We start from the raw sequence: 14678 nt of genomic DNA, 5'->3' as shown, positions 1-14678 counted from the left end.
GCACCTCAAGCACCTTAATCATGCACCAAGTCAAGCACCTCAAGCATCTTAATCAAGCACCTCAAGCATGACAAGCACCTCAAGCACGACAAGCACCTCGAGTTTGGGCCGGGTTCCCACCTCAAGCTCAGCCCTAGCTTACCTAAGGTCAAAGGACTTTGACACACATTATTGGAGTTCTTCAATGAAGCTAACCCTAAGGTCTTATGCTCCATTGGTTAGCCTTGCTCTTGATAGACCATCTCCCATTTGGGCCCCTTTACTATTGGCCCCGTGTTGAGATAGATCTATAAGCACATATCTATATCTTAACACTTGTTCCCGTTTATTCTCCCACATTAAGTGATCAATTTAATATGAGAAAATCATTTGGGTTGGTTAGATATTAGATTTTATGACACAATTCCATAGGAGTTGACTATCACTTTTTCTAGTATCCCTAGTGGTCTCTCAATGTGTCCATCAGCCCACTGCAATTTCATTCGCGTTTGTCTAATGGTGGCTGGCTGTCCCCAGGATTCCCATATTGCTTTAGTGGCTATGGCTATGCTAGCCCCACTATCCAGTATTGCCATGGTTTCAATGCCATTATATTACACTCGGAGGGTAGTGTTTCCTTCTTCCTCTTCATAATATTCTCTGACCCTGTTCATAGGAATTGATCGAATCTCTTTGTTTTCAATTTCATTTTTCATTTTTCCCAAATTATTAGAGATTAACCCCGTTATCCCCACCTTCTCTAGGGTTTTCTGTAAATCGTTCCATAAGTATGGCCTGAGTTTCAACAGTTCTCCCAAAGTAAGAGTGCATTGGATAGGTGTACATATGATTGAATGAATGTTGTCTACTCCTAGGGTCTGTTTGGCTCTTTTTACTTGAGTAATCTTGCAAATGATGGATTCATCTTCATTATCTCCCAAGTAAGAAGGTAATGTATTCCTGAAGCCTCTGATACGCAATCCCCGTACAAGGATTGTAAATCCATGTTCATATCAGATGGTAGGTTATCTAACCAAACTTCCTCTATAAGAACCGCCTTTAAAGTTAGGCTCCCATCATTGATCTCTCTTACTTTTTCCCATAAGTGTCCTAGCCAGTCTTCCTCTACGAATGGAATTCCGTCTAAGGCTTCTTCGCTGTCCGGCACTATGAGCTCTGGTTCATTTGTTTCAAGGTGGGGTTTTGCCACCACATCGGATTTTTCTTTCGTTTCTTCTACCGCAAGCTCTTCCGGTTTTGGAATACTTTCAAGCTTGGGTTTTTGTTTATCCAGCATTTCTTGCGTGATTCTTACCAAGTTTTTATAAGCTTCCAGCTTCGCTGCTTCCATATCTGGGGATGGATAGTTTTTCCATTTGTTTTCCATTTTTTGGCCTCCTTTAAGTCCTGCTTGGTAGGCTTCCAAGGCAGCATTAATAGGCTCAAAAATTTTATCAACTAGAATGGATCCTCCAGATTTCACGATTGTTTCCTTGAATTCATTGCCAGTTTCTTTCAGCTTGCCCTGGGCTAGCATTTTTTCTTTCTCTTCATTTTCAACCCGTTGTTTTTGTTTTCTCATCTCATATCTTTTGCTTCTGATCCTTTTGATTCTTTGAGAAGAAACTTTTGTGTTCTCCGAATCATCAGAGGAATTGTGGTTCTTTTCCTTTGCTTGGGCTCTAGTGATTACCTTGATTGGAACAATTGGTTTACTCTCTCTGATGAGCTACTAGGCATCACTTGGACTACGTTTACAACAGTTTTTCCCTTGTTCAAAGGATTCTTAGGACAATCTTCCGAAAAGTATCCTCCCTTTTTGCAACATTGTATGCAATAGGCTTCAATTGGTTTGAGGTTTTTATCAGGCTCTAGACATTCGTTCTTCTAATGGTCATCAACACCACAATTATGACAGTTTCCTATTCTGGGCTTCATCATGGGTCTTCCCATGGGAGGTCTGACACCTTGATTAGCTACATAATACTTTGGTGCGAGCTCTAGTGGAGCATAAGTCATGGTTTCTTCCATTGGTGGTGGATGTGCACTATACCATTCTCCCTCTACCATTATTGTAGATGGACTAGGCTCTGCATAGGGTGTAACAGGCACTAATGCTTGTTCATCTATGACTCCTTCTGAGTGCATGTACACTACATGCACCGCATTATGTCCTAGATATAGAGGTTGTTGTCCCAACACAGGTTGAGGTCTTTCCATACCCATTGGTGGTCTTTGAGCTTGGGCCATATTAGGCTGATATCTGTACATGGGTTATCCTTGGGGCCTCATGGGCACGTACTGAACATTCCCATCATACTTTGGTCTGAAGTAGCACTCGTGGGTCTCATGGTTGGTCCATTTACCCTCGATTGCACACCATTTTTGTGGCATAATTGGTTGTCCCTGTGGAGGTATCCCTTGTCCTGGTCCTCTCATAGGTGCTTTTTGCATATTGTTCATCATGTCATTCATCCTTTTTAGCATATCTTCGATGGCTGAGAATGGTGCCGCCGCACCCGTTCCCACTTGTGCTGGTTTTGTGGATGTTGTCTTCTTGCTTTGGTTATCCTTAGGGACATCCTTTTCATTGAAGATCTCACAATTGTCTCCTAGGTCAATAGCATCAGACACACACGCTTATAGAGTTGTGTGCTTTTTACTATAGAGTATAGCATGAAGTTCTTTGTTTAGAAATCCCTCCAAAAACAAGGATACAAATTGTTCTTCTGCATGTATCTCCATCTCTGGGCATCTGGAAATGTATTGTTTCATTCGAGTTGCACAATCCCTAATAGACTCACCATGTTTCTGTTTAAAGCTATAGATTTGAGCTACCTGTTTAATCCCTGTTTTAGAACAAGCAGCTACAAATCCTTGAGCTAATTTGTTCAAGTCCATGATCGACCTTAGTGGAATGTTTTGGAACCATGTCAAAGCTTTTCCTTCAAATGTCATTCCAAACCCCTCGAATTGAGTATGGAAATCAAATATACGCTCTGCTCTTAGTACTTGCTTAAAGCTTGCTAAGTGGTCATAGGGATCCCCTGATCCACTGTATTTTCTGACCCATTTTTGAAAATCAGCTGGTCTGACACGTCTATTTGGTTCAACTCCAGGTCTTTTGGGAGTTGTTCCTATTCCGAATCCTTCAAACCAATCTGTTGAAAATAGTGACTCATGTAGCCCTGGACTGGCCTTAGTGTCACCCGGTTTTTACGTGATAAGGTGGTTTCTGGTTTCTTCACATTACTCTCAGATGATCTCTCACGATGTTTGTCTCTTGGAGTGGTTTTTGGTCCTTGACCCAATATCCAATCCCGTACGGAATACCCCTAATATTTGGTTTGTTCTACCTCCTCAGGAGTCATCATAACAAAGTTGTTGTTATAACAATCCTTAAACAGGTAAGTTGGTAGATCCGCAGGTCCCTTATCTTTGATCTTGAAGATATAGATGATCTTCATGGCCGTTAATTGTCCTGATCTAGCATGAGAAGTCCACAAAAGATCTTTTATGTTCCTATCTTCCCAACAATAGACTTCGATTCTAGGATTATCCGTACTAAGCCGTTTCAAAGGCTTCAAATCTACTTGATCGTATTCCTCGAATTCCAAGGTTGGTGGTCCTTCTTTTGCTGACATATCTGGGATTATAGTGTTTACTTCTAACCCCCATTTGTCTACCACATCAGGATTTTTGACTTGTACATATTGAGTTCCGTTTCGATCCATGTACATTTTTCCTTGTTTGTTTGTCCTAACCTCTTCTTCGAACTTAATACCATGGTCATCAATGCGAATAGCATACTCTTCGTTAGGATCCAAGTAAACCTAGGCTCCATGATGGTTAGTTTTGTAAAAAGAGAGTATATGCTTATAGCGCATTGTCGTTCCGGTTTCCGAGTGAGTCGAGTAAAAAGACATTTCGGATGTTGAATCTGAAAAAGTGTCCGAGACTTCTTCAAGAATTGTGTGCAAGGAATTGCCTTGATTTACGCTTTCTTCGGTGGATACTCTACTGGTGGTTTCTCCGAATAGGCCTTGATTTCCTAGTACACGACCAGATCTAAGGTTCATATAGACTTATGAAGCCCTGGATAGAGTACTCACCTTGGATTGACTTGTCGTCAATTTTCACTCGATTCAATTGCAACTTTCTGCCATGCCACATGCCTCTGATTCTTGTACAAAATTAATCAAATTAACTATTTTTCTATAAGGACAGTAGAGCTCTTGAGAACCCTCGTGATTGGTCTCTGTATATCACTTCAATTCGTGCTATGTAAGTCACAATTTTGACTTTCAGATTCAGTTTTAGCAAAATCAAAGGTCTAACCTGCAACCTGTGAACTGAATGTATCTGTACCAATTTTGATGCGATTGAACCCAAAATTGCCCTATGGCCTTATTTTATGCTGGTCTAACACTGTATAAGCCCAAAAGTCAAAATTGAAGTCTCTGGATAGCATAAGTAAATAATTACAATTATTTACTCCTAACAATTTTTTGTAAATTTTTGCCCCAACTTTGACACAGATCTGTTAAGCACCGTAAGTTAAGGTCACTAGCCAATTTTCATCAAGTTTGGATAATTTTTGGTCAAATGGTCATCAATTATCGGTCCGCAGACTAACTTTGCAATTTTAGTCACAATTTTCAATCCAGTGATCCAAATCTTACCAAATTGGGCTTGTGGGCTTATTACAACATGGTAAAGCTAGTGATATGCCAACTTGGTCAAAAAAGTTCAAAAACATGGCAGATGTAAATAATCGTGATTATTTACTTTTGCCAAAATTTTGCAAGTTTTTGGTCAACTAAGCATGTACACATGTTTATCACATCAATATAAGCCTATGGATCAGTTTTCAACAAGTTTGGACAAATTTTCCCCAATTTATCCTCAAGATTCAAAAAGTTAGTACAAACTTTAGTTTTTACCCATTTTTTTGCCAATTTAGTGATCCAAATCTTTTGGGCGTTTACAAAAGTTGTTAGTACACATGCAATGAGTCAATGTTATGAACCTTGGCCAATTTAGAGCAAAAAGGTAATAATCGGGATTATTAACTTGACGCTTGAAATGAGCACTTTATTGCAATTTTCTCAAAGATAGTCTTTTTATGATGTTTTTTAAGCCTATAAATCAAGTCAAAACTTAATTTGGCCTAAAATGTCAAGAAAAAGTAAATAATCTGAGTTTTGGTCAACTTCTTGAAATTTTTACCTCGAAGTGTCTTTGAGTTTACCCACTGGTTTGGACAACTCTTAGGCTTACTGTCCAGTCGGATTGAGTGAATTCGAGTCTTTTCAAGCTATTTCTAGCCATAGACCTGAAATTCTGCAACATGACATAACAACTCACACTTGATTCCTTCATAGAGAGCAATGTTCTGAAATCAACCTTGGATCCTACTTACCCTACTCCTAGTTTCTCATGCAATGGGGTTGTGGAAGGTGTCCACAAACACTTGTTTCCTTGTGTTTTTATGTTTTTCAGAGTCTTGATCTTAAGACTTGTCTTGTCTACCAACCATTCTCCAATTCCTAATCTAAATCTACAATCCTATAGTCCTAAAGGCACTTAGCAAGTACGATTACTTCCAAGCTACCTTTACACAGCAAAAGACGACACTCTTAAGCTATGCGGTTTTTAAAAGAGAGAGTTTTACTCTAGGTGAACCTAGAGGAAGTTAATAGACAACTACACAAAACGCTCGTGTTTTCTCTAGTTTAGATCTATTCGGTCCTCGGAAATGATGCCAAATGTGGGACGCATGTCTAGCTTCACCATCCTATCTTATTGCAGTATTAGTGAGAACCACGATTAATTTGTCAAACCATGGGACGAAGCTGACTCGACTAGTGCATAGAGGCTACAAGAGGTTGTCAATTTCTCGGAAAACAACTAACAACTCACATCTAACTCAAGCTACACTCAAGTGATTGAAATCACCAGAAGCCAATCGCTCATCGGCTAGCAAATCACATCCGTTACAGCATCAAATGATATCCAAATGTAACGAAACTTCTAGGACAAGTTTATAAGACCTAAGGTCATATACCTATGGACTCAAACCCCACTTTAGGTCAAGTTCCAAACTTGCGATTATTAACAGCAGTGGATTTTTGACCTAGTCATTTTCGACCCAGAATGCATCTAAATGCTTAGCAATGATGCCCCAATACCCCGCTTATGCTTAGTTTTTGATTTAAAAGTGTAAATTCCTAGTTATGATGAAATTAGGCCGCGGGTCGACGACGCCAAAAGCTACAAAATACTGTGAATGGCTTACGTCAATGCGTAGAGCTCTTACCTACGGTTGCAATGCAACAAATGCAATCGCAATGTGACAACCGAGGAGGGAGTAGGAAGCGCGAGAAGGAGAGAAGTGAGCGGCGTTAGCTCACGCTGTGTATTTCTTATCCAAAAACTTGTAAAAAACTTACAAAAATTGGCTTTTATACCTTAGCCAAGGTTTTTGAGTGGTCAAAACTAATAATCTGGAGTTCTACCAAAGCTGAGAATTGACTGGCTGATACAATCTAGAAGCTTGTAGCCCCAGCTCATTAATTACAAAGTTTACCAAGAAAATAGGAGTTACAATATTCTCGATTTATCAAAATAATAATTGTTTTACAAGGAGAACTCCGAAAAATGGTGTCTGCGTTAGCTTGTTGCTTACTTGTTAGCTTGCTGCTAACAAGTAATCTCTTGCTAATTGAGCATTTTTTCTATTATAGACCCTTGCTCTCTCACAAGGCCTGGAATTAGCTTATGAACCTCTTTGTAGCAACCTCCCTTGTCCTCAGATGTATAATCAACTTGGATGCTTCTCAACTTATTTATGAATCGACCTTAGCTACATATAAAAAGTCTTATATCTTGCACATGCTTTCTTTTAACGATTGGGTCAAAGTCTTGGCTACTCTAGAAAAAGACACCAAAGATGGGGTTGCTATGATTACCCAGTACATTGGCCAACTACCCATACTTTGGTTACAATACCAACAAGAGCAAGCTCAGTTCTCTTCATCAGGAGCGGAAATAATCTAACTTCCTCAAAAAATTATGTGGTCTTAACCCAACCTTTATTAGTGCCCCCACTACTCCTGCTATCCCTCAAACGGGGGGATAGTGCTGCTCTGGCTAAGTTGCATTATATGTTATATGTAAAATATATAATACGTCATACATGAGCGTATTTTACATTAGCTCATATTATACGGGCGTATTATATGGTGCCCGAGCAACATATTTTTTTCCTAGTTTTCGATCGAAAGAAAATTCAATCGAAAAAACTTTTGATTAAAAAATATTTAGGACAAATATTTTTCAATCAAAAAATGTATCGATTTAAAAGAGTATATATATTGGTAATGCGCTTTGTTGAGACTAGTATTCATCACAAAAGGTATTCCACGTCAATAGTAGACTCAAAAAAAGTAAAAAATTATAATTTAAAAATATCAAAATTTAAAATAGTTTTAAAATATTTTGATTAAAATCAATTTAATGTTTTGTTAAAATTTGATTGATTATTTCTTTTAAAATCAAATTATGTAAGCTTTGTACGTTGTGTAGACCTAAAACTCTCACTTAGACAAGGTGTTTATTTTTAGGAGTCTTGCTACGTTCTCAGTTTACTGACATATGGAAGTGAATTAGTGATATAATTTAGAGATTGCTGTTGTACGCAGAGTATACTCTCACATGAGGTTATTCGTCTGCAAAATATAATAGAATAGAGGTCAATTTTATTTAGGTAGGTTTTATTTTGACGTGCAAATAATTTCTCACCTCAAAGTGAATATATATATAAATTTTTTGGTCCTGTGTAGAGCCATCACACTATGCTCTCACTGGAATTTCATGTCCAAATACATTGATATTACATTGTTTTTATTTGAATTGCTACGTCTATCATACTATGTGATCGTACACGTGCATGAACTGCAGATAGATAAGGTTTCAAAGATCTATCGTGGAGTGTGAGAACTTCATGTTCGCACTTCAGATAGATATGACAATCATCAAGGTTTGCAATTAATCCTCATGTTCCAATGAGAATCAATTGCAATACTTGATCAAAATTATTGATTATCATAATGTGTGAAAGCCTTAAGCTTGCACTTTAGATAAATCAATATAGTGCAACGTGATGATGAGTTTTGTTTGTATTGTTTTAAATAAGTGATTAAGATTATCGATTATCGTAATGTGTGAAAGCCAAAAGCTTGCACTTTAGATGAATCGATATAGTGCAATGTGATTGAAATGTTTTGTTTGAAGTGATGAAGTTATTTAGCGCATCAAAATATAATTTGATTGACATGAGTTTATTGAAGAATGCTAAGAATATCATTGTTTATTGTTAATAAATAATGTAGCATGAGACTGATATAATGTGGATAGATTTTGATCACTATATTGATCAATAGAGCATTGCTTGTGTAGTTTGTTGCTTTAAATTAATTTTGACCCCTCAAAATTAACAAGTGGATTTGTTGATCTGGTAGTTTAAATTTATATGTCAGCATGGTGAAAGGACATGAGTGGAGTTACGTCCACGAGCTGCCTACTGGAAAGAATACATCTCGATTAAAATGCAAGACCTGTGGCGATGAGTTCAGTGGTAATGTGACCTAAATCAAAGAGCATTTGTTTAAAGTCCGTGGTAATGTGTCCGAGTGTATGGCTCCGCCAAGAGATATTCATGCTAGATTGCCAAAGTATGCTTGCATAGAAGAGCAAATTCTTGCAGCTAAAAAGAAAAGTGCTAATGCCAAACAAGTTGCAACGTATGTTGAAATGTCTGTTGTCAATGAGAGGAAAGAGCATGTGCCTACGAAAGCAAATGATCACACTCCCCATTCAACTCCTTTTCATGGACATGCTTCAACGTTAGCAACAACAAATCCTAGCTCAACTAAAGTTAGTAAATCACCATCCAATGGCCAAACGCTATATGAAGCGATACATAAGCAATGGTTGCTTGAGTTGCACTTGAAATGGATGCAAGCTTTTGTGGCGTGCGGTATACCATTCAATGTTATGCAGCCCCATATTTCAAGATGCTTTAATGGGCATGGGGTTTGCGCTTCCTGATTATAATAAGATGTCCACATATTATCTAGATAAAGTGAAAGACAGTACTGAAGCCATCCTCAAGTGCACGGTGGTGGACTTTGTTCATGTATATGGTTGATCATAGTGTTGGATGGATGGACCAACTGTCAAAAGAAGATGCTCATCAATGTGATGCTTATCAATGCTAGAGGGTCTATATTTGTAGAAGCCATTGAAAACCTCTTTAAAAGAGAAAACCAGTGATTATCTAGCAAGCATATATGAGCGCGCCATAGCAAAGGCAGCTGGGCCAAATAATGTGACTGCAATTGTCACATACCAATTACAAGGTTGTAAGAAGGGCTATCCAAGTTAAGTACCCACAAATTACTTGGGTGCCATGTGTTGTGCATACTCTTAATTTGCTATTAAAAGACATTGGGAAAATGGCCATCATAAAACAAACGCTATTGGATGCAAATCATGTGGTAAAATTTATTAGAGAGCATCAATTTTTGTATGCTCTTTTTCGAATAAAATCACCCAACAAAACTTTGCAGATATTTTGTGCGGCAAGGTTTTCAACCACATACTATGTTCTTTCCACCTTTTAAGAAGTGAAGCCTACATAGATTGAAATGGTAGCCAATAGATGATGGGATGCTTGGCTTAGCAAATATCCTAGCTACCAAGAGGCAGCTACAAGATGTGTACAGCTTGTGAACTCGCAAGTTTTTTGGCCCAATGTAGAGAGAATTGTCACCCTGGCCAAACCATTTGTAGATCTTTTATGAATAGTCAACAAAGACTCTTTTGTCTTTGGTCGAGTCTATTGGTATATTTCAGAGGCATTATGAACAATAAGAGAGCATGTTGGATTTGGTGCAAAGGACAAAGCTTCCATAATCACAGCTACCAACAAGCGATGGGTGAAATTGCATATGCCATTGCATGGTGCTGCATTTGTATTGGATCCCAAATTTCAAATGCACCAAAAATTGGCCAATAAAGAAGTCATGAGTGAATTCAAAACAATGTGCTCTCAATCATAAGGACAAGAGGATGGGAAGACTGCTTTTCATCAACGAGTTGATTATGCTAATAGAACTAGCATGTTCTAGGATCCATGGCATATAGATGGCATTGCACACACAAGTGCACCTCTATGGTGGAAGGAGGATGGGGGAGAAAGAAAAGCTGCAACACATTGCTATTAGAGTTCTATCTATTTCTGCATCAAGTGGAAGCTGTGAGAGAAATTGGTTGGCTTTTGACTTCATGCATACCAAGAATCAAAACCGGCTTCATCCTAAACGTGCTGTTGATTTGGTTTATTTTTTTTGCAACATGAGACTTATTCATAAGCCAGTGAGCATTGCTTTGAGAGTAGCACAAAAGTACTATGGTGTCTTTCAAACCCATGAAGGTATAGCTATGGAAGTAGACAATGAGGATGATATGGAATGGGAGATAGCTTTAGAATCCTCTGATATGGATGAAATAGATGATATGATTGGTGTGTTTGATGGAGATGAAGATGTATGACTAAAGGCCTATAAGTTCTGCTCGCTGTGAGTATGTGAAAATTATGACGCATCACCATTTTACACTACAAGATGTTCACCTCTCTCTCTCTCTCTCTCTCTCTCTCTCTCTCTCTCTCTCTCTCTCTCTCTCTCTCTCTCTCTCTCTCTCTTTGTCAAGCTACTTTTGCAATAAGAGTCATAATTATAGTTAGATACAATACAATACAATACAATTTGTTTGATTGAGAATACAAAAATGGACAGTTGAGTGGATAAATGACAAGATGTGATTACAAAATCTATAGCCCTTTGCCAAAATAGATAGGGGTAAAGTCAGCAAAGTGCTCAAGCCAAAGATTGAGTCAGCTCATTGAGTAGTTCTTCTATGTCAAACTTAGTACTTTTAGGCGCAGGAGATGGGCCTGCAGGTTCTTGTTGTGAAGGACCAACCTGATTTGGCAATGGTCCGTAGAGTGTTGCATACTGTTGCAGCTTGGCTTGGGCCTCTGATAGCTCTATCTCAAGTTCAAGGATTCTGCCGTGAAAAATATCAAGTGTCTCTCCTTGGCTTGCAAGATCTTGCCCTTGGCTTGCCAATGCAACGAGCGTCTTTGATTCTACAAGAAGCAGAACTATGGGACGTTTGCGTGCATGAATTGAATTATTGGTGTGACTTGCTGCCACTTTCTCTGCAATCCGACCATGCTCAATGCCAGAATTCTTGGGTGGTCTGACCAGTCTACATGTCTCCCAAGGATGTTGTAAACATATCTTTGCTGTATAACATAGAGTGCCATTTGGTTATTGTTTGGCATAACTCTCTCTCGACGTATGAATTTTTGTAGCAATAATCATGCGAGTCCTTTGTGTTGCAAATTTGATAGCTTTACAAGAGCTGATTCCTTGGCATTGCCGCTGATTCAAAATAAATGTTGGTGCACAAAGTGGCTGGGACATAGCTTCCCACACTCCTTAAGGCTGAGAGGCTTGCCTTACAACCCGGACTCGTCCTCTTTGATTTTTGCAATAGATTTGAGGTCTTTCTCTTGGCAATAACGGTCTCTCTCTTCTTTATAGATGGCCTATGCTTCTGGTGGTTAAGTTCTTCTTCCATATCTATCAATCAAGCGAATATGTCATCATTAGAAAGACTTATCATAAAGTTAACAGGTTATCACTTTCAAATCTTCAAAGAAATAGATAGGATAACTTAATCATGCTACAAGAAAGAGACATAATATTTATCACCATGTCATTGGAAAGAGTTCAAAACTGTGGCTTCGTCCTTGACGTGCTGATCCACTGTGGGTTCGTGCAAGTGGACTTTGAAGATCTTCGCTGCATACAGTGGCTCTTTAAATGCAGGATGTATGACACCTACACGCTTCACGTGTGCCCATCTCCCTTCTCCCAACTGCGGAGCATGTATGTTGAAGATTGGCAAAATATGTAATACAAGGGGAGGTGAGACTAATTGAGAGCGAGAGTGGCACTAGCAGTATACTCTATTCTAACCGTAGTTTCTAGCTCTTCAATAGCATCAAAAGAGCTGGCCTCCACTCTCGTGCGCTTTGCTGCTCTTTTCAGCTTTCCCTTGCACTTGAACTCAGTATACAACTGTTGCACAAGTTGTATGCAAGTAGCTATGCGTGACAAAGTAACGATTTTAGGATTTTTAAGATCCTGAAAAATCTTTGCAATCTGTCCAATAAACTGCTTGACCATGTTCAATAATGAACTTGATGTCATTAGAGATGTCAAAAGCAACGGGCATCAAGCGTGCTGAAGCTGCTCAAATATAGACTTTGCTAAGGCCTCTGTGAACTAGTAATAATGTTCCGGAGCAGAGGGGTTTAGGCAACGACAAAGCTCAGGCGGTCTGACACATGATGAAAGTGACGTACTATCACTTTGAAGGCAAATTTTTGTTAATGTTTTTCCAGCTTAGTATCCGCCATATCTGCAAGATATAATTTTAAAACATAAACGTTGTTAGAGGAGGGGGGAAACTATCAAAATCATGTCATGATTCGAATCCACACACAATTGACATAATTCATAGCAAATGTTGATATATTATGATTGCAATACATACATTGTACAATAGAGAGGAGAATACACAAAGAGAGAGATGGAGAGAGGTAAATAGGCCAGGAGTGTGAGGGACACTCATCGCAAGAACTGGACCCTGTTATGTGCGTTACATAATACATGTAAACGATTGGAGCATGAATATGAACAATCCAGCTTGTGTGAGGTATGCTCAGCACAAGTCCTGGACGTTGTTGTAATGTTGATTGATAGTTCAATCAATATAATCCCTGATGAAGTGTGTGGAACGCACAACAAAACCATCAGCGGATAATTTAAGAATCTCAGATTGTGGCCAAACATTGTATATATTTACATCTAAGACAACACCAAGTCATCTATTGATGAGTGGCGTATCTACTACGAATCAGAAAGTACAAGGGCATGGCGTGTCACGCTAAGATGAAGAGGACATAGGTATGCATCTCTCCACTCTTAGGTAGACAAACGTATCTCTCATATTTCTATGTAGTAAGAATGATGATGTGACTTAATCCAATCCCTGATGAAGTGTGTGGAACTCACAACACAAACATTAGCTAACAACTTAACAATCTCAGATGTAAGTCAAATATCATATGTATCTACATCCAAGACAACACCAAGTCATCTAGTGATGAACAATGACGTTGGAGAGGGGGAATAGGAAACACACCCAGCACACAAAATGTTTGCCTCTCTATAGCCCAGGGATTCCACAACACCCCTAACCTCTCTAATAACACCTTCAAATTGGCTAATTTGCACTAACAATTCCACTTTAGCATACCCAACCACCACCTCACACCTTGCAAGAAACACCCTTCAGCACGAACACACCCACACTGCTCAACTCACCCTTTCTTGCTCACAAAACACCCCAATTCTACCCTCTTAGTGGCACCCTTCAAGTTGCAGGCAAACCCTCTGCAAACACCGACAAGTACACAAAGAGCAAGAGAAAAGGAGGGGGATGGGGAGAAGCAACACAAGAAGTAGGGGCAAATATTTGGTATTATTGCATAGGGGGTAGTACATTAAAGTATGCAGCTCCAATGGCAAGCTTGCAAAACACAGGCTTGAAAACCTTCAATCTCTCCCTCTGGCAAAAAAGCCCCTGAAAAATCACTTCCATCTCCTTTTATTATGCTTGACTAAGGCTAAAAATGAAAAAAAAACAAGAGCTATCTAGCTCGTACAACTTAACTGGAGCTTCCTTTAGAAATTTCCATTGCATGGCTACCACTTGGCATTTTCTTGGTGTTTGGTATCTGCATGGTGCCCACTTTGCCTTGTCCGCTCTTTTTGCCAACCTTGCACTTGGATTTCCCTTGGACATGCTCTCTCTTTCTCCTTTTCACTGCTTCTTGTGGCGGGCTAAGCCCCTTAAATTCCTCAAATTTCTCCTCTCTCTGCCGTGGGACACATCCACTCTTTTGGGCAAACCATCGCCTCCCAAGCAATATCGATGTCGCTATTGGGGGGGAAGGTCTCCTTCAAAAATGGTGTCTCAATGGCCGTGGGAATGTGCCCCTGGCTGCATTGCCACGTCATCACTGTCACAAAGCATCGGACCACCACCGGCGGGCACGTGCATTGCGCAGTAGCCACCACCACTGGCCAAAACCGCCGCGGCCTCAACCCTGCACCGCCAGGCACAGTGCCAACTGCGTCGCCAGGTGCTACCTCCATAGCTCGCGCCACACGGGAGCTCCTCTCCCCTCTTGATGCCTTTGAATGGCCACGGGCCAGGCCATATACTCCAGCCTCCGGCAGCCGGCTCCCCCATGTGGGTTTTTATAATGCCACATGGCAACACCACCAAGCTCCAGTCTTCTAAGGCTTTTGAAAACCAATAAAAACCATTTTTATCCAAAACCTTGTTCCCTCCAGTTTGCAACGCCTGCCATTGATGGCTCCAGTGCCGGGTTGTCAGACTGCAAAGCCCGGGCATAACTCCATGTTGTCGGTTGCAAACCCATCTGACTTCATTGTTTTTTTAGTTCTCTAAACCCTCGAATGGAGGCCGCA

The 14678-nt window shown here is 39.8% G+C and overlaps 1 pseudogene; it reads left to right on the top strand.

The window, feature by feature from the left end:
• Positions 1-8423, top strand: part of LOC147429398 (very-long-chain aldehyde decarbonylase CER3-like) — a 41202-nt pseudogene extending 32779 nt beyond the window's left edge.
• Positions 8424-14678: the final 6255 nt, after the last annotated feature.

The sequence above is a fragment of the Adiantum capillus-veneris genome, chromosome 22, assembly GCF_014529385.1.
Source record: "Adiantum capillus-veneris isolate H3 chromosome 22, ASM1452938v2, whole genome shotgun sequence".
In the NCBI taxonomy this organism is placed as follows: Eukaryota; Viridiplantae; Streptophyta; class Polypodiopsida; order Polypodiales; family Pteridaceae; genus Adiantum; species Adiantum capillus-veneris.
This window is presented reverse-complemented; position numbering and strand designations above follow the sequence as displayed.